Genomic DNA, 24,771 nt, shown 5'->3' on the forward strand with positions numbered 1-24,771 from the left:
TTACCAGTGAGACGGAACACTAACGGGTGCTGGTCCGCATTTGGCCCACGTGCTGGAATTGTCGACTCCTTGTCTGTGCGGCAGAAATAAATTCCGGGAGACATAGGTACTTTGACACTCTCCACTAGTCACAGTAGAAAAAGTGAAAAGAAACCAGTGGAATCCGCACCATCCTGCACTTTATTCAACCTGATCTGTACGAAATATTACTCTCACATGAAACAATATTAACAAATTACCAATGAGAAATTTTACATGGTTTGTTGTTTGTTTGTTTGTTTTTATACCAACTCTTCAAATTCCAGACTTTATTTTCACACTGACAGTGCGTCTCAGTGTGGAGGAGCCACAGTCCTGATGCTGGGAGGCCACGCGTGGCTAGTGGCCACCACAGTGGGCGGCGTGGGTCTGTGCACCACCTTGCCTCCCCCTGCTTGTCACACTGCACGCGTGGCCATGATCAGCTGCTTAACCTCTCTGCGTCCTACCTTCCCCGTTTGTCGGGTGAAGATTGCAACGTCTGTCTCGTAGTGCTGGTTTAGGAATTATCTGAGGAAACACTCACGGGTCGCGCCTGGGGTCTGACAAAGAGCAGACACTGGCGAGTGCAAAGTCTTGCGCTGGCTGACAGCACGAAGGCACAGCCACGGAAAGGCATTTTTCTAGTCCACGTTCCCAGCATCCCCACAACCAAAACGGCAGGGCCCTTTTGAAGTCAGCTATCCAGCCCACCCCCACCCCCAAAGTAGGGAGAAGCTATCCTGAGGCCCAGAAAGGTTAAGTAATTTATCCAAAGTCATTCAGCCAGAAAGGCCTAGAAGCCATTAGTAATAATGGGCACACGAGGCTTTTAAAAATGTCATTTTTTGTTCACCAAAAATGCTGTGAATTTGATTTACCACATTAGTAGGTTAAACAAGAAAAACCATAATAATCTTACTGGATGCAGAAAAAGCATTTGACAAAACGCAGCACCTATGCGTGGCCGTAAAGGAACTCTCAGGAAACTAGGAATACAGGAGACTTCCTGACCCTAATCAAAGGCCCTTGAAAACCCTACAGGTAACGTCAGACTTGCTGGGGCGAGCCTGAACGCGAGTCCTGCCAGAGCGGAAACAGGGCAAGGATGTCCTCTCTCAACGCCCTGTTCACATCCCCCTGGAAGCCCTTGCCGCGGGATCAGGTAAGAAGGAAGAAATAAAGGGCGTGCAGATCAGAAAGGGAAAAATAAAACTGTCCTTTATTTGCTTGTGACAAGATTATCTATTTAGATAAATCCCAAATATTCTTTTTTTTTAAGTTCTATAATAAATAAATGAACTTAGCAAGGTCCCAGGACACAAGGTCAAGATGTATGAAGAACGGACAGACGCCTCACCCTTTACCCAGAAAGTACCGAACGTGGGCCGTGAACACCGCAGCCCACGAGTCACAGCGATAAGAAACACTGAAGACAGTTTTGTTTGAGATCTTTTACCCTGTAATATGGAATTAGTGAGATGGTTTGTAAATGTTACCCTGAATACCGGTGCCTGTAGACGTGTTGTCCTCTCTTCTCCACCGTGATCATTTTAATGGCCTAAAGAAGGCTGGAATCATCCTGAAGCTAAGAGTAAACTTATCTTTAATTGATTATGTTCTGCGGCACCAATTGCATCTGTGTATGTCATCTCTCCATGTATTTGACCCGAGTTGTGTGCAGAGAAATCAACAGAACTATAGTTACAGAGGACAATTTTTACAGTTAAAATTCACATTTTAAGATTTAAAAAAAAAAGGATTATTAACCTAAATTATTAACCTAAATTAACCTAAGATGTAAAATTCTAACATCAGGGAAAAAAATGTGTTAAAATCTATATCAACACCTCATGTTTGGCAGTGTGTTTAGATATGGCACCAAGAAAATCCATAAAAGAACAAAATTAGTAAATTGTACTTTATCAAAACTAAAAACATTTCCTTTTTTAATGGCACTATTAAAAGAATGAAAATACAAACAACAGACTTGGAAAAAAATTTTCCAAATCAGATATCTGATTAAAAAAAAAAAAGAAGAATTGTATCCAGAATATATAAAGAGCTCTTATAACTCAACAATAAGAAAACAAACAGAGCAATTAAAAATGAGCAAAAGGTCTGAACAGACACTTCACCAAAGAAGATAGATGGATGACAGAGAAGTGTCTGAAAAAATATCCAACATCAGTTGTCATTAGGAAGATGCAAATTAAAACCACAGTGAGATATCACTACATGCCTGTTAGAATGGCTAAAATCCAAAACCCCGATTCTGGGGATTCTCATTCCTTGATGACACCACAAAATGGCAGAGTCAGCTTTGCAGACAGTTTGGCAGTTTCTTATAAAGTTAAACGTACGTTCACTATATTGAACTGAAAACTCTTGTTTACACAAAATCGTTTATGTGAATGTTTATAGCAGCCTCGTTTGCCAAAAACTGGGAATAACCAAGTCGTCCTTCAACAGACGGGTGGGTGGACAAACCGTAGGACATCCGTCCAGGGGCACATCACCCAGCAACAAAAAGGAATGTGTCTGTCATCGCTTCCTGCTGCAGGAATCACCCACATGCATTTTGCTAAGTTTAAGAAATCAGAAGCGAGAGGTTGCCCACTATATATGGCGTTTCTAGGACAGTCTGGAAGAGGAAAGATTACAGAGTGGAAAACAGAGAAGTGGTTGCAGGGTCTTGGGGACAGAGCAGTAATGCGTTACACGGGGGACGCGTGCGGGAATTCTGAGGGTGCTGAATTCTGTGGGGCACCGGATGATGCCAGATGAACATTCATGCGGAAGCACGTCAAGTCTGGACACAGTCCATAGCCGAGTGGACAGCCACGTACCAGTGCGAATCCTGCTGTTTTGGTCGATGTCCCTGGGCTGTGAAAGGTGACAGTGCGGGGACACTGAGTGAAAAGCACACAGGAACTCTCTGTATTTCTCTTTGCAACTTTCCTGTCCGTCTACAATTGCTCCAGAATAAAAGGGCTCCCTGGTGAGCATTCCCGGTCGTCCCTGTGACTGTCCGCCCGCCCACCACGTTCATCTCATCTGATGCGGTGTTCGGCGTGTTTCCACGGGTCTCATCCGCCTATCCTCATCCAAACGTGGCCACAGAAGAGAGAAACAAGGCACAAGACCCCATTCTTGCCATTTATAGAGGAGGGGCTGTGCTGCCCGGAGATGGTCAGGGGCTTGTACCTGTCTCAGAGGACGCAGCGCAGGCGCTGCTGGTTCCTGGTGCTCGCTCCGCTTTCCACAGGGCACCCACTAACCCCCTGTGTTCATGCGCGGGGAATGCAGCCCTTATCAGTGCTCTTCATGCCACATTCTGGTCCCCTCCATCCTGTGGCATGCGGACAGTGGGGTGGCACTTCTACCCTCTTGTGCATGGATGGGTCACATGACTCGTTCTGGATACCACCATGTAGGCCAGTGTGACATGTGCCATTCCAGGTGGGACAACCCTGGGGTCCCACCTCCCTTGGGCACGGGCGCTGGCCAGTCCGGGTGGTGGCTGCTCTGCCAGCGGGGGCGCTGCAGGACCATAGGGAGAAGGGTTCCTGTCTTGCATGGGGAGCGTCGGGGGGAGGAGAGCTGGTTTGCAGGAAGCTACGGTGAAGCCGCCGTGATCTGAAGGTCACTCACTGTTGCACCAGGACTGACGGATAGGGTAAGGGAGGCCTTCCAGGTCACATCGGCTCAGGAAATCAGGTCATGCTGTCTTGACACCTCTTTACTCATGACCTGTGCAGGGGGCCCGGCCCTCCCCGGCGATGTAGGAGCAGGGAGAGGAACGTCGGCGGCCAACTGGCCGGAACGCCCGGGATCCTGGCAGGACAAGCCATGCCTCACCCAAGCCCACGGTCCTCCACTGTGATGACGGCCAGCACGGCGAGCAAGACAGCGTGGGGTGGAGCGCCGGGGCTCACAGTCGACACCAGCGTCACCCAGGTCAGTGGACGCAATGACAGGTCTGCAGCATAGCGAGTGAGAGGCTCTCCAGACCCCGTGCATCTATCCCCTAATTCCCCATTTATATCATTGCCGCGTGGGTCTGTCAGTGAAACAGCAGAGCCACGAAGGGGCACCCCCGTGCCGGCTGGCTGGCTCAGGGTGTCCAGGGTTCCAGAATCCCCTGAGCCCCAAACGCCACCTGGCTGGACGCCCTGGGACGAGGCACCCATTACTGCAGCCGGGAGATGCAAAAGACTGGCCCATGTCGTGGAGACTTAACCGTCGCTTCCCTCTGGGTGGGAAGACCCCATCAGACCTGCTCTGGGAGCAAGCACAGCATGGTGGGGGTCGGGGGCGAGGGGAGCGGGCAGGGAGTGGGCATGAATGCGTGAACAGAGGCAGAGTTCTCCAGACTGCAAAGTTGGAAGTGAGCAATCAGGCCTCAGCGTCCTCCACTGTGGAATGGGGCGAGGGCAGCCCCTCCTGGGAGGGTCATCGCGAACGCAGCGTCGCGAACACACAGCTCTCGGAAGCTCCCAGGGCCCACAGCTGCTCTGCACCTGGCCTGCGCCGTCACGACCACTGTCCTCCGAGAAGCGTGACGACAACACACCCGCGTGTTCATGTGCCCGGCACACTAGGGACATCCTCGAGCGCTCCGCACACTCGGTCCCCGCTCCCGCTACCCGGTAGGAGTGACAGCCTGCCACGGCGATGAGGAAACAGACTCCGGAGGGGAGGGCCTCTGGGCCGCACACTCCTGGCCTCTCCGCGGGCCTCCCTGACCCGGCCTCCACTCCGAAGCCTCCTCGTGACTGCTGCAAAATGGGCTACGTGAGGAGGAGAGACTCCGGAGGAGCCCAGGCCCCCCAACCTCCGACATCTATGCACACCCCGGGGAGCCCGAGGAGGCCACCAGGGGAAAGCGGCAGGCGTGTGAACTGAGCCCACGTCCCTGGGACCTGGGCCCCGTCACCTGCTGCTGGTGGCCCCGGCAGGCCTCCGATGGCCCGGCTTCAGCTGTCTCCTCTCCCACGGAGGGTGAGGGTCGTTCTGAGGATGCAAAGTCTGAGCAGAGAGTCCTCGGCCCCTGTCATGGGCTTGCGGCCCCCAAAGATACGAGTCCACGTCCTCACGCCCAGAGCCTGTGGATGGGACCTTGTGTGAGGAAAGGGTCTTTGTGATTAAGTTAAAGATCCTGAGACAAGATCATCCTGAAAGATTCGATGGACCCTGAATCCCGTGGCGGGTCCTTAGCAGGACGGAGGAGTAGCTGAGACCCAGAGGACAGGCCACGGGGTGGGGGGGGTGCAGAGGTGGAGGGACGCGGCTATAGCCGGGGGACTCCTGGGTTTCAGGCGTCCGCCTTCCCGCACCGGGGGAGAGCATGTCCGGGGCTGGGAGCCCTGCTTTGGTGCCAGCAGCGGCAGGAGCTCGTGGGCAGGGGGCTCGCACTCACGGGGGTCTCGAGCGCCCTCTCCGGGGCCCCCTGGCCCGAACCGGGGATGGTAGAGCGAGCCGAGAGCATGGTCAGGGCCGCCGTGAATCGCCGCACCGTGACCGTTCCTGGTCATCCTCAGGCCTTTTAGCTCAGCTCCCTCGTGGGCGTGTCTAGGACAGAACAAACCTTAACTGGACGCCGTGGCGGCGGGAAGGGAACGCCAGCACCCTGGCCGACTCCGTTTCCCTCCCATCTGGGTCTGTCCTGAGGCCTCTGCCTCGCTGGCAGCCTGGGATTCGGGGACGGGCGTTGGGCTGCCCACACAAAGGCATCCAGGTGCTAGGAAGCGTGAGTCCTGTTTCCACGGAGCTTCGTGGTCAGAGGATGCCTTAACCCACAGGGACGGGCTCCAGCCAGTAAGCCTGGATCGCAGGGAGGTGGCCTCGACAGAGGCTGGGCCGGCAGTGGCTGAGCCCACCCGCAGGCCACCCGCCACCAAGCCTGGGGGCGACTTAATCCATCCCACATGGAGCCCTGGTAGGTGCTGACCTTTGCCCATTAACCCCGAGACCCCGCTGCCCTGCTTAGAACTACCGTCTGTCCGCGGTAACCTCCCCCATAACTCAGCAGAGATGGGTTGATAACGCGCCGCGATCCGGGGTCAAGTTATGGGGCTTGGCTGACAGCCCCGCCGCCCCTCGGGACGGGGCTACTGCGCTCTGGACGGCCTTCCCACTGCAAACCTGGAGGGGATCGCCCGAGCAGCGTGGGGACTGCTGGCAGAGGGCGGCCAAACCCACCCCAAAGAGGCTTCTCCAGGAGAAGCATCCATGGCGTCCACCCTGTTCAGATCTTACAGACACAGATCGTGGGTGTGGCCCCAGGCACTGTGAGAGTGAGCCCCGGGAAGCCCAGAGCTCGCCGGGAAGGTGACCTGTGAGTGCAGGCTTGGCTTCCTGGTGGGGAACAGGCCTGGGTCCAGAGCCTGAGCAGCCATGGGCAAGTCACATACCCTCCCAGGACCTTGGTTTGCTCATCAGTGAGATGTGGCAAGGGATCAGGGGAGGTGATGCTCCCAGAAGCTTCTAGTCCAGCAGCCAATGGGCAGTGATGGCACAGCAGCCTCCCCCACTCTCCCTGGCCTCAGTTCCCCCTCAAACCTCCCCCCTAGGAAGGCAGGAGAGTCAAGACACGGTAGGTTGAGCCCAGCTACCCCACTCGGGGGTGATCCCTGCAGTCCTGCCCCCACGCCCTGCCCCTAGTCATACAGAGTCACCCCAGCTGTCCTTTGAGCCTCTTCCTCCTGACTCGACCCCGCGGGTGGGCAAGTCCGATCTGGAGAAGAAAGAGCAGGTCCCCCAGGTGTGACTCAAAGCCTGGAAGTGTCTGTGGATGTTGAGGGAACACCGTCCTCACCAGGACACCAGGCTGGTCCCTGAGACCGGTGCAGACACCGGTAAGTTGTCCCCCACGGCTGGGCCCGCTGACTGCAGACTCCCGTCTGACTCCCAGCCCGAGGGAGCGCTCTGGGAACAGCCCAGGGTGTGATGTGGGGGCTTCAGGAACAGGCTTCGGGGCTGGGGAGCCGGCGGAGCTGGAGAGGTTTGAGGAGCACAGCCTGGCGTGCCGGGAACTGAGTGTTTTGGAAACAGCAGGCCGTGAGGAGTGTGGCACACCCCAGACAACACCTGACCCTCGACATCTCCGAGCGCCCCCACACAAGGGCTCCCTGGGCCTGGGAACCAAGAGGCGAAGGAAGGAAGGGGGACCGGTCTCGCAGGCCTGCACTGCTGCAGACCCCAAAACCACGCACAGCCCAGGCCCCGCCACAGACAGTCCCCGCAGGAGGCCAGCACTGGAGATGGTGTTTGCCTCATTCTGGCTCCAAGATGGAAGGAAAGGGGCAGCTTTTTCAGAACCCACTGCCTAGTCTGCATTAAATCATTCAGAGACGGGCCCCCCAAGTGGGGTCCCTGGACCAGCCATGGCAGGCTCTCCTGGGAACTGGCTAGAAATGCAGATTCTTGTTACCCACCCCCGTCCCCCAGGACTCCGTGAACCGGTGACTCCAGGGGCTGGGCCAGTGCTCGGTGACTTAATGGCCCTCGCGGTGGCTGCCGCACGTGAACGGCTGAGAAGCTGTGTCTCCGAGATGGGAGACTCGGGGGGTTCAAGGTACCCCGTCCCAGACACCTGGCAGCCGGGACACGGGTGCTGGAAGCCGGCCCTGGGTGCTGGGCATGGGGCGGGCGTGCTCGGAGCCCCCGATCCCTGGGCTGTGCCCCGGGCTGGATGCTGGCGCCCTCCGGGGAGCCTCCAGGGCTGGACTGACGGACGGCGTCTGCGGCGGGTCTGCCGCTGCTGCTCACACTGTTGATTCCTTTTTTTTTTTTTTATATTTTATTTATTTATTTATTTGACAGAGAAAGATCACAAGCAGGCAGAGAGGCAGGCAGAGAGAGAGGAGGAAGCAGGCTCCCCGCTGAGCAGAGAGCCCGATGCGGGGCTCGATCCCAGGACCCTGAGATCATGACCTGAGCTGAAGGCAGAGGCTTAACCCACTGAGCCACCCAGGCGCCCCCACACTATTGATTCCTCAGCAGCATCCTCTGCTGGGCTGGGGGCATCACCGGCTCAAGGCAGGTGGAGGTCACCCGTGGGGCAGCTGGGAGGTCCCCTGGCTGGCCTCTCCACCTGGGAGACAAAGTCTAACCGGGACATGGAGCCCATCCAACATGGTCCCCGTGAGAGCGGATGTCATTGGCCTGAGGCCAGCTCCCCAGACAGCAGATGATCCAGAAACCCCCCAGGGATAGAACTGTCCCACGGGGGCTCTACAGGCACCACCCTCCCCCGGGCCCACGCCCCCCCGCCCCGCCTTCAGCGGGCCAGCACCAGGCACCAGGAGATGCTCGCCACCCGTGTTCCCGTAGCGAGCTAGGGGACAGATGCTGGGTCCCCTTGGCCACTCGGCACGTTACAAACTGCCCATTCCCCCGTCGCCCTCTGTCCTCCGTGTGGGACGCTGGCCCCTGAGAACTGCACCTGAAGGTTTGGCCCCCACCCCAACGACCAGCTGTTCTCGGGAGTTCTTCAACCGGGAAGCTGGTTGCGAGTCCGCTGTGGCCCGTCTCAGCCTGATCGGAGCTGCGCCAGACAGTCGGGCGCGAGGGAAGTCCGACGATAGCGACGAGGACGATCTTGCCCACTGTCGGGGGAGGGGCCCGTCCGCCAGTAGCAATCAGCTTACCCAACAGTACTGCTTTCTTTTGTTCGATTACATAGTGCGTCCAAGTGCACAGCGGTCGCTGGTATCACTGGTCCGGGCCCTGCACAGATGAGCCCCAGGACCGTGTTGGGCAACAAAGTCTCACCCAGAGCTGAGCAGGCAGGCCGGGGACGAGGGGGGCGGGGAGAGGACCCCGGGCATGTGGAGGCCGGAGCGGAGGGCAGCCGCAGCTGCCTGACTGATGGAGGGCCCCCTCCTGGACGGGGCTCGCCGACATGGGGCCAGATAAGCCCTCGTCTGTGCGGGCCGTTTTTCCTCTGCTATCTCTTGTTGAAGCCATGCTAACACCCCGTCAGCCCGCCGGGTGATGGATGGCCATGGGGAGCCGACCGCCCACCCCCTCCTGCAGACCTTCCACAGGGCCTTCCGGAGCCCACCTGCTAGCCCGCCAGCGTGGTTCTCTTCGGGAGGTAGAGGGAGCACCCCCGGCCCCAGACCGGAGCGCCACACACTCAGCCGCACACCTGTGCACAGGCGTGTGCACACACACAAATGTGCTACGTCGGCCGCCGTTCACAGCCCGGCTCTCAGAAACTTATCCAAGATCACACGGCCAGACCTTGAGCTCAGTACTAACCCTGTGCCCGTCTTCAAAGGGGTCACGCTCAAGGCCCGCAGGCGCCTACAGTGCGATTCTGGGCGAGGCCAGCTGTCTCAGACCCCGTTTCCTGGGACAAGCTGGCCAGAGGTTCCTGTCCCCCAGGCCCTCCCAGGCAGTCAGAAGCAGGGGGGCGATGACGAAGCCCTATGCCAAGCCCTCCACCTCCGAGCCGTAAACTTCCTGTGAAGGAAAACAGGGACCTCACGTGCCACCGTTACGGGTTGGATGTGCGAGTCCAGGCCGCGCCAGATAAACAGCGTGCTGGCCGGCCGGCCCGACCGCTCCTCGGACACATCCATGCCCATCGCCCACCCCGCCCTCGGCCCCAGCCGTCTCCGGGGAAATGACAAACACCGGATAGAACCAATGGGACCCCGGAGGCCGGATGCCCACCATGGGGACTGTTTATGTTTGAGGCCGTCCTGGAAGAAAAATGTGAGAACGCCTTTCCAGAACATGGTGGCCAAGCGAGGGCTGCCCGTGTGCCAGGGAAGCCACACAATAGAGGCGAATGCGTAGCGGAAGGATAGGGCTGGGCACAGCCGCCCCCGGGCAGAGAACCGGCCCTATTTGTCCCTTCCCTCCGCGCTTTGCCCAGATGCTGCACAACGGCAGCTCGGGCCTGCTCCCCCGCCGGGGACTTGGGGCCGGACCCTCGCCCCGGCCCGCCGAGCTGTTGAGCCAAATCCGGGTCCACTCTGATTGGCTATAAAAACACTCGGGTTGCGGCTGTGGAAACTCCGTGTGGCGGTTGTCGGTAAAGTGCTTTCTGAGGCGTCCCCTGGATTTTATTCCAGCTCAAACACTATGGTCCACTCGGGCAGGACGAGTGTCTCCTTGCGGAAGACACAGACCTTTCCGCACCAGGGCTTCGGGGGGGCGGGGGGCTGAGCGTGTGACTTCCCCGGAAGCTCTAGGACAATCAGACGCAGGCCTCATCACTGTTACCGGCCTCACATCTTAATAAGAACCAAATTTCTTGGGGTATCCACCCAGAAAAAAAAAATTCACTCCATTAAAAGTCAACGTCCAGTAAAACCCCACCACGGGCAAAGAGTTATCGGTCACAACTCCCCGCCACCCGAGGGAAAAGCCAGCCCTTCCGTGAGCCGGGGAAGCTGTCCTGGGCCCTCCAGAGGCTGGCATTTGGGGACCATCAGCCCACATCCCTGGTAAGGGCTCGGCTTGCACTAGCGATGTGGCTGCAAGCCTCGGCCTGGGTTTCCTCACCTGCGGAGCGGATGTGGCTGTGGCCCTCACCTCGCTCAGGGGTGGCCACGGAAAGGACAGGAGGCAAGGCACAGAAAACTCGCCAGTCGGCCCCAGGCGGTAGAGCGGTGGGCCTGTAGGAGGGGACCCCAGCTGACCAAAGTCCCTTTCCTCGGGCACAGAGGCCGAGCACTGCCCCACGACACCACGGTGCGCCACGCCATCAGGAGGGCCGTGTCCTCGTCCCCGCAGCCCAGAGCAGCCCACCCGTCACAGCGCAGCCCAGGGGAGCACAGTGCAGGGGAGCCAGGCAGACCCAGAACCACTGCATCAGACCCACTGTCCCGTGCCCGGTCACCCACCATGCCCGGCAGTAAGGGGGCCTGGGGCCAGAGTCTTGATTTGGGACAGTCAGTTCCCTTGCTTTAAAATTGGGGGTGTGACGATGACACGGAGGAGGAGGAAGGAGAGGTAAGAGCGGCCTCTGCCACGCCCCCTGAACCAAGCACCGTCGACTCCGTCTCACAGACCGCAACACCGAGGCCCGAGCCATCCCCCCGCGGCGGCCCCCCCTTCCAGAGCGGTGGTTGGGTGCATGTGTTTCCTCCCACCAGCGCATGGGGTCTTACCCAGCAAGCAGTGCGGTGGGTGTGGGGCCTGGGGGGCGAGACCACCCTGCCGGGGAGCACAGGGGCGTCTCAGGAATGCACGGCCCTGAGGCAGGAGGCGCCCGGGAGGCCCTCCCACGGGTCAGCTTTCTCTCTGCCTCCAGGGATTCAGATAGTCGGGAGGGAGCCTCCCCCGGAGAGCCACGCCGCCCACCCTCCCCTCCTCCCCGCACCCGCCTCGCTGGCACTGCCCCGTCCAGGGAAGGGGGAGGCTGTGCAGGGCTGATGGACTGCCCCTGCTCGTGGCTCTGGTGGGCCACACGGGGCCAGGCACAGTGTGACATCCACACCCCGAGAGGTGGGCTACCCACGCCCTCCCCTGTAAGGATATGAGGCAAGGAGGCCTGAGTCCCTTTGCCCGGGGGACTCGGTGGCACAGGAGGGGCTCCATTGCACCAGCCCGGCCCCACTGGGAGACCGGTCTTCCCTGGCCAGGCTCGGGGGGACTGCAGCTACACACAACCTCCTGACATACGCTACCGCACACCAGGGACAGCCAGATCCCGAGCGAACCTGGGACCAGCCTCAGAGTCCAAGAGACCTGGATGAAAACAGAACATTATTGCCCCACAGGACGTTAGGCCTGCACTGCCCGTGTGCACAACCTGGCTCCCCTCCCTGGCGGCCTCCCCTCTCCAGTCCTCAGGGTCCCCGTCTGTAACCTGGGGAGGACAGTGGCTGCTCCTCTGGCTGTTGGGAGGAGACAGTGGTTGGCATCGCTGCCCTGATTTGTATTCTTCTTTTCATTTGAAATGAGGCCAAAATGTGAAGCAGTTAAATGCAAGGAAAAAGAGACAGGTAGAGAGGCCCAGGATGGACTCTGGCACCTGGAGGAAAAGCCCGGCCACCTGCCAGACTGCAGCACCGCGCAAACACGCCACCAGCAGAAACACAGTGAAAGATTTACAGCTTCTCCCGTTTCGAAGCGTGGCTCTTGCCCTTGGAGAAACTGGTCTGGGCACCGGAAGCTGCATGGGAAGCCCCAAGTTCAGCGATGGCTACGATGACCCCCCCCAGCGTGTCTGGTGCCGGAGCCCCACTGCCCCCACGGGAACAAGGGTGCCAGACCGTGCTCTGGGACTGCCAGGTGGCCTGCACAGGACAGATGGCAGCCTCACCGCGGGCAGACCCTGACACAGGCTCTGACAGCCAGCAGCGTACTAGGGGCTGACCAGAGTGCCCGCGGGGCAGAGCACTGAGACCCCAGGGGATGGCTGCATGCTGGATGCCTCCAGAGCGGGAGACTGTGTGGGCAAGTGGGCAGGTCCCCGGGTAGGGCTCTCCTGGATGGTCTGGGCAGGGAGCAGGGAGCTGGGAGCGCCCTGGGGCAGCCGGCAGGGCTGGGCACATGGGAACCCATATGGGGCCACACATTGTGTCCCAGTACCTGCTCCTCCCACCCCAACATTCCCACCCTGGTCTGCATTTTCCTAAGTTTTATGTCGTGTCCTTTTGAAGAAGAAAAGGAACTGTGAGTCTGATCAAAGACGCAAGTGCGGTTTGCCCCTGACTGCTTCCCTGAGGGGTCAGCTCTGCTTGTCACGGTCCCCCCACAGCCGGACCCAGGTCCTCGCCTCTGGCCACGCGGCCTGGCCCGCCCCCTCGACACCTGCAGCCCATCGGGTGACACGTCATCGTATGTTTGCACAACTACTGTGTCCATCAGCAGCCCGAGGCCCTCGCCGTCCGGCTCCGATAACCGGTCCTGACAAGGCCCCGTGAGACGGAGAGTCCTCACTTCCTGGTGTCAGGGCTGCAGTGATCCCAGCGGAGCTCACCTTCATCCTGGCACATTCAAACTCCTACCAAGACGTTACCCGTGGAGAGGAAGCACCCCCGACACGGCGGGCGTCTGGCCGCGTGGGGACCTGGGCCCTCCTCCCATGCCCTAGGAGCCCCGGGGAGCTCTTGGCTGCCCAGCTGTCCAGTGTCCCCTGCCCGTCCACCCCAGCATCCAACCCCATATCGTACACGCAGTCACGGGGCAAAGTGCCCATCGAGACGGTGTCCTTGCTTCTCTCGCGCACGTGCGGTTTTGTTCTTGCTGCCTGTCAAGGGTCTGACCTTCTCCCATCAAAACGCTCTCAGAAATGACACTTCCCCCGTCACCCACACCCCGTGTGAGTTAGGTGGCCCAGGGGTTGGTCACCAACACCACCAAGGTTGGTCTTGGAAACAGCCCGCGTATGTGTGGCGGCTTCCACCGGAGCGGAATGCGTGCCCAGCCCGTGCCCGGCGGTGGAGCTCGCAGGTACACGCCCGGCACAAACGCACCCGTGGGGTCACAAAGCTCCATGTGCAAGAATGCCCGTCGCAGCCAGACTGGCGACAGCAGAGAGCGGGCAACCACGGATGCTTACTGCCAGTGCCGTGGCGGGGCCAGCCCAGGTCGTGCTCATGACGCCCAGTGCTCGAGAGCAGCAAGCTCCAGGCGGGGGGCGCCCGGAGGACCCCAGGCCAGCTCCGTGGCGGGGTCTCGGATGCCGCTCGTCCGTGTACCTCCAACAGGAGACTGAGGTCCTCCCCAGGGCGGAGTCAGTGGAGAGCCGCTTCCTCAAACTCTGGGTGTTGGGGACAGAGGCGAGACCTGGAACCCTGCAGGGACCAGCCATGCCATGTGACCTGGGTTCAAACTCTCTGCACCTTCCTTCCCACCTCAGAGAGGAGGAGGTAGTGAAACAAGCCATGGCCATAAGCAAAATAGCACAAAATCTCGTCCGTGTCATCAAATAATACAGCGAGAATGGTTGTGGGGGGCTGTGGTGGCTGGGGCAGGGACGCGGTGCCTTGCTGTGCTCGGAGGCCTTAGAACAGTGCCTGGCATCGGGCGCGAAGCCTCCGTGAGCCCGTGATGTCCTTAGGCAGCGTGTGGGGTGGTAGAAAGATCAGAGGCTTGGAGACTGGGGCACCTGTCAGCTCGGCCGTCTACCGTGTGTCTGTAAGAGAATCTCCTAACCTGTCCAACCGCGGCTCCCTCCACAAAGTGTGCTGCTCTTGGGACACAGATAAGATAACTCGGGGACCCCTGGATGGCAACGGGAAGCGATTTCAGGTGGTCAGTGGGCAAGCCTTTTATTTTCATGGTAAATGTATTTATTTCAATACTTATTAGAAAAAAATGCAGAATTAAGTATCAAATTCGTCACTTTTCAGGAATTGTTGCTGATACTGAGTTTCCTTTTATATAGTTAAACGTTTCCTATGGCAGTGCTATTTAAAGAAAAATATCTGTAAAACAATATGCGAGGAACAAAGACCCTCGGTGTCCCTCCCACAGCCCCTCTGCCCTCCTGAGTCCCCCCGACCAACGCGGGTGCCCACCTCTCCCTGCTTCTCAGCCTGGGCCAGGGGATGCGCTGGCCCTGCGGGGGGAAGCCGGGGGCGCCGGGACCTCTTCACCACGCGCGTGGACATCCTGATGATGGTTCCTCCGAGCGCCCCCCTTGGGGCTTGTGCTGGAACCTGCACGGTTATCAGTAACCTTTCCTAACTAACCCTTTGGCCTCACTCCCTGCCTGTCTCCCTTCCCCATGCCTTTGCCCAGGCTCTGTGTGGACAAGAAGTGACCACGAGCTTCCTGACTTATGACCACATGAAACAGAAGTCCCAAACTCAACATGTCAGCCAGGCTGCTCTCTCCTTCTGGACATTGTACGGAGAACCTGTTCCCTTGTCCTTTTCTGCTTCTGTAGGTGCTACGTCCCTGGTTGGTGGCCTCTCCCCCCATCTTTGGAAGCCGGGAGCTGTACAGCCTTAACCCTCCCTCTCCCTTCTTTCAAGGGTCTTGTGGTGACTCTGTGCCTGCTCGGATGGCCCAAGACAATTTTTCCCGTTTGCACCCAGATCCTTGCCTTAGGCTCTGCTTCTGAGAGACCCAAACCCACCCTGAGAAATGCATGGTGCCTCTCGGCTGTCGCAGCCCGTCATGCCATGCTACTAAGGAACCCATGTGGGATGTCTGTGTGGCACGTGACCTCATGCTGCTGCCACGCCCACGCGGATCCCAGCCCATCCCCATCAGCCAGTGTTCCTGGTGGCCCTGCAGTTTCCCCTCTGAATATCAAGTTTGGCCTCAAAGTTGATCCTGACGCCATATTTACCTAAGGAAAGACCCCAAACAGACAGTACTGGCTGCTTTCCCTGCATCTCCCAGCGTCCCTCTGTCGCCCATAGCTGGGGTTCCCCAGGCTCCTGGGGTACCTGAGACTGAGTGGACTTCCAGCTTGGCTGAGGTGACCGGGCTGCAGGACGGGGGTCCTCTCTAGGAGAGGGAAGACTTTTCCTACGCTCCTGGACCTGGGAGTACAGTCTGGCCACCTGGGTACCAAACCCAGCTCTTCCACACCCTAGCTGGGGGACGTCCGGCCAGTCACTTCCGTTCCCTAAGCCTCCAACTTTCCCATCTGAGACATGGGATAACATTTCCCCCCCGGGAGGGGTGATACTCTAAACGTCAAACAAGTCCTCGAGAAGGGGCAGCGACTGTCGGGAGCAGGACCAGACATAAGTGACAGCACAGCCGATGGGCTCCAAGAGCTGAGCTCCAGCCTCGCCCCCGCAGACGCTGCTAGAAGGGTCTGACGAGAGAATGTGGGTCAGAGCGCACGTTCGGGCCATGGCAGCCGTGATGAGCGGTGACCCCTGTACCAAACACCATCCTGGGATAGAATTCCTGGGCTGGATACAAACCGGGCCGTTGAAAACCAAGTTCAAGTAATTACCCGGAAGGCAAGCACCCACAACGGAGTCACAGAGCCAAGGCCAGGCTTGAGGAGGTAGAAGGCAGAAGCGGGACGGCCACAGCTCCACCAAGTCTGGACCCCGCCTTGAAAGTCAGGACCTGGGTCCCTTGAGGCTTGTGCCAGACTGCTGGACAGCAGCGTCAGGCCTTGGTGTCTGTTTGTGCAGACAGTGGGCCAGGGTCCCCAGGAGGCCGGGGGGCACCGGTACGGGGCAGCCACAGCCCTGCCCCAGGATCTGCAGTGGGGAAGACGCAGGCCAACATCTACAGACTGTGTTTGAACCGAAGCCAGAGCCCAGCTGTACTGTTACCTGTCGGGGGACACACGCTCCGAGGAGGCCCGACCTGGCTTGGAAACCCGAGGTGGGCAGTTCCCATGTCCAGTCCCTCGAGAATGCGCGCCAGTGACTGTGCTGCCCACGGTGGATTTGTTTCCCACTCTGTTCCGCTCGCGGACAGCTTGTCTGGGGGGAAAGTGGCGTGGGAGATGGGGACAGGGCATCCCCTCACCTCGGGGACCCTGGTGGAGAAACCGGGCAGAGGAAGATGATGGATGGGACAGAGGCTGCCCCATCCCTGCCCGGAGGCAGTGTCCCAGAGAGGACCTGCCCTCCAGGCAGCCTCAGCAGTCGGGGGGGCTCCGAGCCAGTCCGATGGCCCTATCCACAGGCACAAAGCCACACAGTCGGACAGGAGCCAGCAGGGGTGTGGCAGGGCCCCTCAAACGTGTTGTCTGATCCGTCCTCACGGTCACCCTGGAAGCAGGGGCTCGTATCAGTCTCATTCATAGATGAGGAAGCCGAGGCCCAGAGAGGCTGAGTAACTTGCCCAAGGACACACAGCCAGTGAGTGGTGGAGCCTGGGCTCATGTTGGGGGTATGAGGTGTGAAATCCCCTCCGCGCAGAGATGTGTGGTGGGTCTTCGTGACACGACCACCCCCAGCCCCCGGAGCCTGATCCGTGGCACTGACCCAAGGCAATGGGGAGTGTGGGCATCCGAAGGAGAAGTCGTTCGCTCGAAAGCAGGGATTGTTCCAGAAGGAGAGCCCTCTGCCCACTGAGCCCCCAGAAGAAACCCTGGGGTTTGGGTTCCTGGTCTGGAGACCCTCCCCTTCAGTGCTCAAGACTTCCCACTGCCAGGGCCCGTCTTCGTGCTGGGGGCTTCGTGATGTACTGGGTCAGACAGCTTCCCCTCCAGAGGCATGTCCTTCCAGAACCTGCGAGTGTGACCTCATGGGACGTAGGGATTTTGCTGATGTGACCAGTTAAGACGAGGTTGTACTGGGTCAGAGTGGGCTGTAGCCCGACACCTGCTGTCACCAGTGGAAGGCCATGTGAACATGTAGACATGCACATACCACACCACAGCAAGCCAGGGGCACCAAGGGTCAACAGACCCCATGGGAACCAGGAACGAGGCAAGGAGACAGTGTGGCCCTGCCGACAGCTTGATCTCAGACTTGCAGGCTCCAGAGCTATGAGGGAACACATCTCCGCTGTTTTCAGTCCCCCAGTGAGTGACAGCAGTCCTAGACATCTGGAAACAGCTGCTGTGCCCGAGAGTGAGGCAGGTGGCAGGTACTGGGACAGTAACGCTCCACAGGAGCCGTCCTTAGCAGAGGGGAGATGGGAGTCAGTGAGCACACACCCGGCGCCTCACCCCTCATGGGGACATCAGTGGGGAGTGTGTGTCACACCCTCTCCTGAAGGACCCGGCTCTCGGAACCCGCAGGGCACTACCTTGATAACTCTCTTGGTTGCCTTGTCTCACCTCCCCACCACGCTGCCGATGTCCTCACAAACAGGCAGCGAGCACCTAAACCCTAGCCTCAGGGTCTACCCCTGGTGCGGGAGTGAAATGAGGACACCATCTCGCACCATCTGGACACAGCACCTCCAAGGACAGGGACCGAGAAACCTTGCTCAGCCTTTCGTAAAGACCTACCGAGTACCTGCTGGGAGCCTGGTGGGGTGTATAGCAGAGAACACAGGCCCAGATTCAGGGCTTGTGTGCAGAAGGGGATGCCTCTCATTGACGGGCTTCGTCGGCTGCCAGGGGAGATGAGGAGTCACCACTGAACATTGCCTTGTCCACCTTTGCCTAAGGTGAGGGTCTCAGCTTTGCACACCATGACTCCTAAATGCGCTGACCCAATGCACAAAGACTCCTGATAACTCAACTCACAAGAGACTGATGTATATTCCACAACCCATATATAGTGAAGACTCTGCATTTCCAGGGACCAGAGTTGCCCAGGCTCCAGGTGCCACCTTTCTGGCCTGCTGACATGGACACCCAAGGCTCCTGGGGGAACACGGGCCCATCGATGCAATCACAAGGTTTAAAGATCCTACTGCCCCGGTTCTGAGTGTGTCGTCTTCTGCCCACCCCCACCCAGGGCAGGGACCTCCTCTGTCTGGTTCGCAGCTGCGTGTCCAGGGCTGGCAGACTGTAAGGCGAGGCTAACTGCCAAAGGTGCCATCTCACGCATGGGGTGGTCCAGCCTGGAAGTTCTCCATCAGCCTGCGCTCTTGCCGCCCGGGGACTCGGGGGCTCCCTCCCGCTTGTGCCCTGGTGCCCCAGGATCCAGCCTTTGGCGCCAGCCGGGACATGGAGGGAGGCAGAGAACACGGAGAACACAGCCCTCCACTGGACACCTTGGTAAGAAACAGCAGCGGCCCTCGCCGTTCACCGCGACTGGAGCGAACGAGTCACATGGCTCCACCTGGCCACGGGAAATCGCCCTCCCCCGCCCTCCGGGGCTGTGCCGACCGTGCTACCCGTGGGCGGAGGGACGACTCCAGTGGCAGGTGCGCCACCACGCTCGTTCGATTTGCTCGCCGGTGCGCCAGACCCCGGAATGAGCAGACCCCGGAAAAGCCATTTCACGAGCAGTGGGGGAGGTGCTGTGCTGGCTCAGGGACCCCCGTGGCTGAACGCGTCAGGGCACAGCCCTGCTGCCCACCCCCCTCGGCACCACCAGGTGCGTTGCCCACTTAAGGGCTTGGAGGGGTCCAGGAGGCCCGCTCGCTGGGCTCTGCCTCTCCCACCGGGAGAAGCAGGGCCGGGGCTGGCGGTGCCCAGGGTCACAGGGCAAGTCTGTGAGTGGGGAGCCAGGCCCCCGGCCACCTGACCCCCGGGCCCGTGCCTGAGCCATTCTGTAGCCGCTGGACCCTCATTGTTCGGCTAATTACTGCAAGTCCAGGCCTGCGGACCGTCTGTGTGGGGACGCTGTGTAAACATTTCCTCTTGGGCAGAGCAGGAAATGAAGGGATGACAAGGTCAAGTGACTTTCCTCGGCTCCTGCCGTCCTGCCCATCATCCCAGGCCCCGCCCAGGCCTGCTCTCGCCTTTGCAGGGCTCCTGAGCTGGGCCTTGGGGGTGGGGGGTGGTCAAGCGGCCGGCTGTGGGGGGGGCTGGGGCATCAGCTCCTGCATCCGGGCCTCGGAGCCCTGGGCTCGACTCCTGCTCTCCCCCTTCCTGGCTGGGTGCTTCGGGGAAAGTTGCTCAACCTCTCTGAGCTTCCATTTCCTCGTCTGCCACATCCCTTCCCCATGGAGTTGTATGAAATGACACGACGTGAGTAGAGCGTCTGGCACAGACCCTGACAGACAGTAGGTTCTCACCATTGTTTTCCTATTTTTAAGCTGCATTTAAAAGATTATTCACTGAAATGTACACTTTAAAATAGTTAATTGTGTGTTATGTGACCTTCGGCCCAATGAGAGAAAAGATTACGTACAAGAGTCTTTCTCCGGTACCGGCCCCATCACACACGCGCACACTCGCACGCTGTCATCCACTACCACGCTGAAAACTCACAGCACCCCTGCAAAGGTGCACCGTGTCCCCAGCCTGCAGATGGGTAAACTGAGGCTTGGAGAAACAACCCCTAGAGGCCACGAGTTGAGCCAGCATCGGGGCCAAGGGTCGGCCTCGGTTGTGCTCAAAGTCAGAGCCACACACTGACTGCTGCAGACTGACGGCGCTCAGCTCCGTGTCCCGCATGAGTCATGGGCGCTGAGGAAGTCCCTCTCCAAGGCTGCTCTCCCCTCCCCACTGACTTCGCTGCTCAAAGGAACTTCACGATGAGCTAATCCGCCACCCCATTTAAACAGAAGAGTAAACAGACCAGAGAGGTTAAGTGACTTGCCCAAGGTCACACAGCTAATTAGTACCAGACCAGACACACAGCCAAGGCTTCCTGCCTCCCCCGCCAGGGCGGCTCCGGACTCGGACTCTGCACAGACATCTCCAGGGGCGCTCCGCTGCAAAGACAGGGCTCCGTGACCGCGGCGCCGGCAGGCAAGCCGGTAGTGAGGGGCTGTCGCAGGCTCGCCGGGCTTTCAGACGTCCTTAGGTGCCAGGCTCTGTCCCCAAGCAAGTCAAAATCTGACCCGCGTCCCGGGTCTCGGAGTTCTAAAAAAGAGAGAAGCTGCTCTGAAACTTAGAGGGAACTCATTTCCCAATTGCCTGTGCATCAGACCACATTATTTTCCCCCTCGTGTGGACTGTGGGATTTTTTAAAAAGATATTTCCCATTACAAAAAATAAGTTCAAAGAGAAGGGGGAAAAAAAAGCAGTGAGGCCGTGAGCCCGGGGCGGGAACGCCGAGCCGCCGGGGACAGGTTGCCCTCTGCTGGACGACGGGGGCACAGCCGTCTGCGGCCCTCGGTTCTCGATGGGCTCCAGGAAGTTTCCGAGCCGCCCCCCCCCGCCCCCCCCGTCCCCAAATTGTTGCAGATGTTGCGTGATGCGGTTGCGCTGCTCACAGGTGGGTTTGCATTTCGTCCGTCACCAAGAGCTGCTCAGAACTCAGACGTGCGTTTAAGGGCTGCTCCGTCTTGTTCGTTCTTGGGGTCCCCCGCGTCTCTCCGCAGCGCCCGCTCTCCGCAGGGGCGCGCACGGCAGCCGGGGCCACAACAACAAGCAATTTAACGCATTCACAAAGCCGAAGAGCAGCGTCCAGGTGGTTGTAAACGCTGTGAGATAAATCGTGGAGGCAGGAAAGCGGCGGCAGGGGGGCCGGCCGCTCTGAGCACACACCTGAAGGCGGCGAGGGGGCGGACGGAGCTCCAGGCCAGGAACAGCTGGTCGGAGGGAGAGCAGGAGGCCCCGGGCCCGGCTCAGAGGGACAGAGGCGAGGCAGTAGGACATGCTGTCGCCACAGCCCCGAATCCAAGCGAGCAGGTCAGAAAACCACCCCACCCACAGGTGACCCCTGCACCTTGAGGACCAGACCTGGGGGGTGGGCTGCGGGGCGTGGGGAGTGCAGGAGCCGGGCTAACAGCGCACCTGGAGCGCGGGGCCGGGGAGTCCAGCCTCTCTGGAGGCACGGCCGTGGTGGGGTCAGCCACACCCAACCCGCCAGGGGCCAGGGGTTCCTGCCTGGGCGCCCATGGGGGCAGGCAGCCCTTGGGGAAAGCAAGAGTGGAGAGCACATGGCCTTCTGGAAGTTTCCAAGCACTGGAGGGCAGAGGCCAGCTTCTCTGGGTGTGCTGTGTGTGGACTCCCCTGCTGGCCCCTCACCCACCCCCCTTCCTACCAGGCTGGGCCTTTTGTGCTGAGCAAAGACCTCTGGGTCCAAGGCCACTGCGGCCCCCACTTTGCTTCCTCTCAGGAAGGGGCCCTGCCTCCCTGCGGCTTAGATCATGATGACGAATGGAGGACAGCTGACCCCTGGCCCCAGGGTCAGAGGGCACAGCACGCACCCACGCCAGGCAGTGTCAGTGGGGCTTGGCCTGAGACCGGGAGGCTCGCACTCACTCGGCATGTTGGCCCCTCTGAGGGGGCAGGGCAGGGTTCGACCCCATTATTAGGCTCCCCTGCAGCTGCCTTACCCTTAAAGCAGAGGACGTCCTGTGGCCTCACCCAGCTGCATTAGCGTCGCCAGGGACCTGAGAAAATGCAGAGTCCCAGGCCCACCATTTCCACAAAATTGAGCTCTGTGTTGTAAACGCTCCCTGCTCCCTGTGTGCCCTGCCTGCCGCAGCCACCTGCTGGCATGGCCCTCCCTGCCCCATCACCTCTCTGCACCTGGCCTTCTGGGCTGACCACAGTTCTCGAAGTGCCCCAGGCCCTGCCCCGCACCCCCTAGGCGACAGTGGGACCATAATTAGCGCACACCCATCAGCACTCTCCAATGGCCCCCAAGAGAGGAAAGCACTTCTCAAGCGCTGACGTGTGACTCTGCCGGGGAGGAAGAGGGCCCGCTGCTCTGAGACACCCTGGCTCCACCGCCTGGGGTCTAGGACGGCCCCTGGAGAAGCAGAACTGTGGGGATGAGTTGTGGCCATGGCACTTGGGCCGTATGATGGACAGTCTGAACATGTGCCCTGGTTCAGGGCCCTGCCTCTGGCAGGAGAGGGGCAGCCTGGCCAGCTGGGACTCGGGCATCGGAAGGCTTCCCCATGCCCAGCGCTCAGCACAGGCACACACTTGCTGAGGGGACCTCCACCCTCCCCCACGTTTCCAAGACTGCATTATGAAATTGTTCAGAGAAAATAAGTAGTAAAAGCAAACGTGTCCTGTATATCCACAACTTAGACTCGGCGATTAACTTTTTGCCAAGTTTTCTGCTCAGCTTATAGTCATGGGTACTGGGGAACCACTGGTATCTCACAGACATGCCGCTGATTCTGTCCTAAACACCGTAGCAGACATCTCTAATCAGAGAGAGACATGCTTGTATGCGATCGCCATGCTGTGTGCTCGCCCGGCAAAGCTAGCAGTAATTCCCTAATTGTCTGATGCCTGGTCAATATTCAGATGTCCCCATTTGTCTCCAAAATGTCTTCTGTGGCTGGCTTTTATTTTTTATTTCTTTTATTTTTTTTTAAATATTTATTTATTCATCAGAGAGAAGGAGAGAGAGAGAGAGCGCACAAGCAGGCCGAGAGGCAGGCAGAGGCGGAGAGAGAAGCAGGCTCCTGCCGAGCAAGGAGCCCATGCGGGACTCGAACCCAGGACCCTGGGATCATGACCTGAGCCGAAGGCAGCGGCTTAACCCACTGAGCCACACAGGTGTCCCTGTGGCTGGCTTTTAAACCAGGACCCGGTGGAGGACTGCGCGTCACACTTGGTTGTTGTCAGCTTTTCACTCGAGCGCGGTGTCCCAGGCTCACCCTGATCGCCCCCTCCCCAGACCACAGAGGAGACCAGGCTCCGGCGGGCAGAGTAGCCCCGTCTTCAGCTCTGCGATGAGCCGGGACCGTAGTCGAGGGAACGGAGTCCTAGCACTCATGCCACACCCGTCCTGCCTGGCGAGAAGGACCTCGACGACGCCCCCGACAGCATCCGTAGACACAAACCAGCCAAACCTGGCTAAGAGGGACCTACCTAGGACAGAGTCACAGCCGAATGGGGACAGAGTGACCCAGAGCTCTCAGCCAGAGCGGCTAGAACCCCTCCGCTGCAGGACTGGGTTCACGCAGACGGTGGAGATGGCATGTGTCACCCCATGGGGAACCACAGATCAGAGATGGACTTGCCCATAGCCACCAGCCGATAGGTACTAAGTGCGCCCAGCTCCTGGAGGCTCCATGAGACACGCGTGTCGGCCTCTGAACCCCAGCATCCCAGCCGCTGAGCCTACAAACAGGATGATGTTCTGCTGTCCTTCCCCCCAGCTTCTCTGTCTCTGCTTCGATGGCTGTGCCGTCCGCACTCTTGTGAGGTTTCAAGAGCTCCTGGAACCCCTGACTTACCGTGGGGGAGTCTGAAACCTGGCTCCGCAGCCTGGTTACCCCCTACCCCACGCCTCCAGCAGGATCGAGCTGATGCCAGGACTTGGCTGGAAATCGCTGCTGGCCTGGGGTCTTGTCTTTCTTTCCATCCTTCTTCACCCCTATTGGCTTGCCCCGTGGCCTTTACCACTGGCACACAAATCCTGCTTCAGGCCTGTCTGTAGGGAGCCCAGTATGAAACACTCAACTGACTACCTTCCCAAGGAGCCTTTTGAGAACTCTGACGAAAAAAGCAGACTTGCTTTCCGGGGAGAACTGCTTCATATTCACAATAATTGGCATACAGTTCTGGGTCCCCAGGAATCCATCCATACCCCCTTTGAGACCACGCACCGTGCCATTCAGATCTGCTGGCTTGATGGCGGGGGCATCTGGTGGAGGGGGACAGGCGGCACGCGGGCCTGAACTGGGGTCTCAGCCACACACCAGCAAGCTGAGTAGCCGGGCAGGGTCCTCCGTGCCACAGATCTGATAATGAGCCCACCCCTGCGGGATCCTCATGGCGACCCACTGTCATCCGTAGGACACACTTAGCACAGTGGGGCACGTTGTAGTAAGCAAGGTGCAAACACTACGTGGCATTGTTATTGGTGTCACTTTGCTGGAAGCTGCTTCACGTGCTAACGGGTCTGCTCGTTACAGCTGAGCAGGCTGAGCTCCCAGAAGCCCTTAGGAAGGTCTGATTCAGTTCCAAGACACAGCTATTTGAAATCACACTCGGTAGCGACCCTCCGCACGTCCTCTCCATTTAATCTGCAGACAAGCCCTCGGGCGGTGATGCCATCATATGGGGCAAGCAGGTGCGGCGCTGGGGAACAGGGGAGCGGCCCCCGGGCACGCAGCTAGCAGGGCAGCGGGAAGCCAGGCCTGACTGTGGTTCCCACCCCCCCACCCCCCACCTGAGCTCTGGATGTTGTTGGGAGACTCCCAGGTGCCACACACGGTGTCGGCCTCTTCTCTGGAAAGAGCTCTTGAGCACCGGAAATCTGGGTCTGTTGTCCTAACTCCCATGTCTTCTGCTGTTCATCAACCTTGGAAAGCAGCTGCTAAGACATCGCTTCCGCCTCGTGGGTTCCCAGGCAAGTCGCTCCCGGC

This window comes from Lontra canadensis, unplaced genomic scaffold (assembly GCF_010015895.1).
Source record: "Lontra canadensis isolate GAN:19392208 unplaced genomic scaffold, GSC_riverotter_1.0 scaffold8, whole genome shotgun sequence".
NCBI lineage: Eukaryota > Metazoa > Chordata > Mammalia > Carnivora > Mustelidae > Lontra > Lontra canadensis.